This window comes from Rutidosis leptorrhynchoides, chromosome 11 (assembly GCF_046630445.1).
Source record: "Rutidosis leptorrhynchoides isolate AG116_Rl617_1_P2 chromosome 11, CSIRO_AGI_Rlap_v1, whole genome shotgun sequence".
NCBI lineage: Eukaryota > Viridiplantae > Streptophyta > Magnoliopsida > Asterales > Asteraceae > Rutidosis > Rutidosis leptorrhynchoides.
The window spans coordinates 147,392,314-147,398,313 of NC_092343.1; positions in this window are offsets into that span (position 1 = coordinate 147,392,314).

Sequence of the window (6,000 nt, forward strand, 5' to 3'; positions counted from 1 at the left end):
CTATTAAATAATGTTATGGATTATTAATTATGTCATTAATGTCAACGCTTGGTTTTATTTTAGATTAATGAAAATGCTTTTGAAATAAATGCGATTACTTTTCGGAAAACGTCTCATATAGAGGGCGTGACCGTTAACTGTGGGACCTAAAGTTAATATTCCGTTAGTGTGTTCTGACGGGGTGTTACAATTGAAATTGATCATTACCCAACACCAAAATGACATAACGGTTAAAAGAAGTCCAAATGAGTTAATTTGCTTTTCACTATGTAACATCCAAACAACTATCATTTCCATACCTGCTTGATGATAATTCAATACGGTAAGTACAAAGCACATAACATTAAGACAAATGAAAGGTTGGTACAATCAATAATAAAATAAAATAAAGCCATATAAAGCCATAACTTAATGAGCAATTCTTTGTCATTGGCATAAGCATGGGTCATGCAATCAAAAGTTATATTGTCCATATAAATAGCAAATAGATATTCAATAACTTGTCAAAAAATAATTTTTCCTGTGCCGTTGGTCCCTCCATTATAAACCAAAAGTTAACAGCGTTTCTCCGGTTTTTTTGACTAACAGCATCCTTCCATTATCCCATTTAAACATACCAAGTCCATCCTTCTAAACTCCGTTAAAAAAAATATGTTAACCGTTGACATATGCATTGCATGTGAGGGTAAAATCGTCTTTTTAGCCTTCTTCTTCACCAAACCTTATGAAAATTATGCAAATTTCTTCTTTGCAGCTAAGAAGCTCCCAACAACCTAAACAGAAGCATGAAACAACAAAAAAACAATTAAAAGTTATGACATGCTCAATTTTTTTTTAAATAATATAAAGCTTATAATGATGTCAGTTAACAACTTTAATATCAAGCTTTTTAGATCAAAATGTAACGTACGACTACAACAAGTTGTTTGAAAAACACAATATTAAGCTACAAAAGTGAATGAAAAACACTGTAATAGCAGCTATTAGCCTTTGTTGTAAGGAATTTCGATCCAAAATTGTTGGGAAAATGAAAAAAAATAATCTGATGAGTCAAAAGCATTTTGCAGATTTTAGAGTCTAGAGATTTAGAGTCTGAAGTTATAGAATCTGCTATTTACTGAAGTCAACGGTTGAAGATTTCTTGAAGCCAAAGCTAAAGATTATTCTAGAGATATGTTTGAAGTTTAAAAGGATTTGTTTTAAAGATTCGGTTTTATCTCCAGAAGTTGACTTTAGAATTATTAGCAAATTAGTTTGGCTTTTTAGTTTATCTTTACCATATTTATAGCTAAGTAGTTTTGGAAACCAAATCTCCAGATTTGGTCTTTATCTGTATAAATAGGGACGTATGTTTTAGTTTGAAAATGTACTTTGCACGATCAATTATCTATCACTTATTCTATTCATCGTATTCTCTCATTTTCTGCACTTTAAATCTTATTTATTGTATAAAGTGAGAGTCTGATGTTCATAGTTGTATTACTGTGAACTAACAACTGGTATCAGAGCGGGTAAGGTGTAAATCCTATCACGGTGATCTTTACAAACGATCCATATTTTTATCAAAATGTCTACCAGTACCATTCCTACCCCAGTTATGGCTGGAAAAGGTGTGCCAATATTTGATGGCACAGACTTTGCAACTTGGAAATTGAAAGTCCTATGGTTTTTAGGATCTATTCATGAAGAAGCTAAACATGTTCTTACTACAGGACCCATTATTCATGGTTCAATGATAGCTGTTGTTCCTGCATCAGATACTATTTCTGCACAACCTGCCTATTTTCATGAAACACCAAGAGAAAGGTGGACTGAAGCAGAATCAATAAAGTTCAAACTAGATAGCAAGATAAGGAGTATTATTGGAAATGCTGTAACTGTTCTAATTCTCAGAAAGATCAGTCATGCCAAGACTGCTAAAGCTATGTGGGATCTGCTACTTAATGACTATGAAGGAGTCACGGTTGTTAAAACTCATAATAAGAAGAATCTGATTAGACGCTATGAGAATTTTGCTGCTGAGCCTAAAGAATCCTTAAGTGATCTCCATTCAAGATTTCAGGTTCTGATAAATGATCTTGAAAGTGTTGGTGTAGAGAAAACACAACAAGTGTTGTGTCAAAAGTTCATTGAACTGCTACCTTCAAACTTTGAATATGTGATTACTTCTATGATAATTAGTGAGAAGAGAGATGATTATGAGCTAAGTGAGTTGTTTGGTATACTATCAAACTTCGAGGAAACACAACTGAAGAACAAGATCAATGCTAAGAAAACTGGTAAAGATCCAGAAGCTGCATTGGTGGCTACCACAAAGAAGAATAAGCAGTTATTCTCTAGTTACTCTAGCAATGTTGAATCTGAGAGTGATGAAACTTCTGATGATGATAGTGAATCTGATGAAGATGAGGAGATTAAAGATCTAAAAATCCAGATGGCTCTTTTGACTCAAAGGATTGAGCAGAAAAAGTTTGGGTACAAGAAGGGTAAAGGCAAGGGTACATTTGATCCAAAGAAAGCTAAATGTTTCAAGTGTGGCAAATTAGGTCACATAGCTGCTGACTGCTGGTCTAAGGGTGAAGGAGGTTCAAACTCCAACAAGTCTGTTGACAAAGCAAGAAAGTACAAGTTGAAGTACATGAAGTTAAAAAGTGAAGCAGAAAAGTCTAAGAACAAAGAACAAGAGAAAGCTTTGTACACAGAAGCATGGGAAGATGAAGACTCATCATCTGATGAGGAGGAGGACAAGTGTCTTATGGCTATAATTAAAAAGGATAGTGGTTCTAGCAAGTTTGAGGAAGATCTGAAAGCTATTGAGAAGATGGATAAAGACTCTTCTTGTAATAAAGTTTCTGCCTATAAGGTACAAAACTTTGTGAACTATCTTGATAATGAAAAAGTGAGAATGTTTCAGTACTTGCTGCTTGACTTTCAATGGTGTTTAGATGATATTGATAGGTTAAGAACAAAAATTTTTGATCTTAAAAATGTTATCAAAGACAAAGATGCTGAAATTAAAGTCTTAAAAAAATGTGAGGTTGAACTTGACACATATAAAATGGCATACACAGAAGAAACTAAAAGATTAAATACTGAATTAGGAAGATCAATTAAAAGTTCAAAACATTATGAATCAATTTGTAAATCTTGGTGTGTATCTTCCAAAAAGAATTCTGATGCTATTGCCAAACAAATTCTAAATGATGTCAAAGCAATACTAGGTGAAAACTAAATATTAAATAATATTGTGGAAGTTGATCCAAGTAAATTCAAACCTGACATTTTACCTAACACATTTGTAAAGTTTGATGGTGACAAAAATATTTTAACCAATGCTTTTGTAAGATCATTAGATCATGTTGAGCCTTCTGAGACTATAATACCTGAAAGTAAAAACCCATTAGAGTCTGAACTTTTGAAACCTTCAGACTCTAACATTTTAGTCTCACAGAATAATAGTGTGTGTTCTGACTTAGAATCTGACACTCAAGAGTCAAGTTGCAAGGACAACTCTGATTCATCATCTGACACTTGCATCTGTCCAGATCCAAAAATGTCAACTAAAAGAAGGTCAAAGTTAAAACAAGCTAAGACTATTCAAAAACTCAAAAAAGAAATTTCAAAACTCAATGAAAAAATCAAGAGTCAAGAAAAACCTTCAGTTAAAAGAACATCTTGTTTTCCTAAGAAAATTAAGAAGAAATGGAAACCCAAAGCTTGTGAAAATAAAAGTGTCTTTAAGTCTATTAAGGACAAGTGGATCTGGATTGGAAATAAAGCTTTTGTCTGGAGAGTAAAGGGTACTCCAACTGAACCCACTGAAAAGTGGGTTCCCCTTAAAAACTAATCATTCTCTTTTGATTATATCTTGTGTAGCAGGGTAATATGTGGTATCTGGATAGTGGTTGCTCAAGACACATGACTGGGTGCAAAGAGCATCTAGTAGGGTTTGTTGAAGAAAAAGGTCCTTCTGTAAGATATGGGGATAATTCTGTTGCAAAGACTATTGGTTATGGTACTGTTAAAGCTGGAAGTGTTGCATTTAAGAAAGTTGCTTTAGTTGAAGGTTTGAAGCATAATCTGCTAAGTGTGAGTCAAATTGCTGATGAAGATTGTAAAATCAGAATCAGGAAGAAAGCTGGTATTATTTATGATCCTAAAGGAAGGCCAACACTTGTGGCCTGGAGATTTCAAAATGTGTATATGTTAGATCTGGATTCTGTTGATGCTGACATTGAAACATGTCTGTACTCTCAGACTGTCCCTGAACTCAATTGGCTTTGGCACAAAAGGCTTTCTCATCTTAATTTTAAAAATATTAATGAGCTTTCCAAAGAGAAGCTTGTAAGAGGTCTTCCTCAACAAACTTTTAAGAAAGATAAACCTTGTTCTGCTTGTATTATGGGTAAACAGACCAAAACAAAGTTTCCATCAAAAACCCTAGCTACTATTAGTGTTCCACTTCACATGCTCCACATGGATCTGTTTGGTCCAATGAATACTAGTAGTTTGGGTGTGAAAAGATATACTCTGGTGATTGCTGATGAGTATTCTAGATTTACATGGGTTATTTTCTTAGCTGCAAAAAGTGATGCTCCTGAAGAAATCATAAATTTGATCAAAAGAGAGCAAGTTCAAAAGGGTGTTCTTGTTAAACAATTGAGAAGTGATCATGGTACTGAGTTCAAAAATGTCACACTAATTGATTTTTGTGAAGAGTCTGGAATTGGTCAAAATTTCTCTGCTGTTAGAACTCCACAACAAAATGGAGTTGCTGAAAGAAGAAATAGAACCCTTATTGAAGCAGCCAGAACCATGCTATGCCAATGAAATGTTGCTCTAAGGTTCTGGGCAGAGGCTGTCAATACAACATGTTATACTCAAAATAGGTCCTTGATTGTGAAGAAACATGGCAAAAATCCTTATGAGTTATACCATAAAAAGGTGCCTACTATTCATTACTTCCATATTTTTGGGTGTAAGTGCTATATTTTAAATCAAAGAGATCAGCTTGATAAGATGAGGCCAAAGTCTGATGAAGGTATATTTATGGGATATTCTTCTGTATCCAAAGCATACAGAGCATATAATCAGAGGAGAATGAAGATTGAAGAATCCATCAATGTCTCTTTTAATGAAAGTTCTTTAGAAATGGATCAGTCATCCAGTGCTGAGTTATCTTCACTTGGTGAATTATCAAATTTGATTTCTGGTAACAGTGTTCAGACTCAGGATTCAGAGTCTGAGTCAGATGAACCTAATGTGTCTGGATTGAGAAATGAATCTGTAGATAATACTCACATAGAAGAAGCTCCACTGGAAGATGAGCCTGTTGTCATTCAAGAAAGTGATCAGTCATCAAATACCACCTTAGATCCTGTTGTTCCTACTAGAAAATCATTTAGAAATATAGTTCCTCCAAAGCATCTTGAGGATTATGTTGTGGATCCTACGGGTTTGCCTAAACCTAGTTCTTCTTCTCAGACACCTGTGTCAGATTTTGCTATAGCAAATTACTACTTCTTTTCTAATTTTTTCTCACTAATTAAGCCAAAAGAAGTAGATGAAGCATTAGCTGACAATGATTGGGTTGAGGCTATGACTGAAGAGTTGACAGAATTTGAAAGGAATGATGTATAGTAGTTGGTTCCAAAGCCTGCTGGTAAAACTGCAATTGGCACAAAATGGGTTTACAGAAACAAAGTTGATAAAGATGGTATTGTCATTAGAAATAAAGCAAGGCTGGTTGCTCAAGGGTATAGACAAGAAGAAGGAATAGACTATGATGAGACTTTTGCTCCTGTTGCTAGAATTGAAGCTATTAGTTTGTTTCTGGCATATGTTGCACACAAAGATTTCAAGGTATTTCAAATAGATGTAAAGAGTGCTTTCCTGAATGGTAAACTACAAAAAAATGTTTATGTGAAACAACCTCCTGGTTTTGAAAGTAAGAAATTTCCTAAGCATGTCTATAAACTGAAGAAAGCATTGTATGGTCTG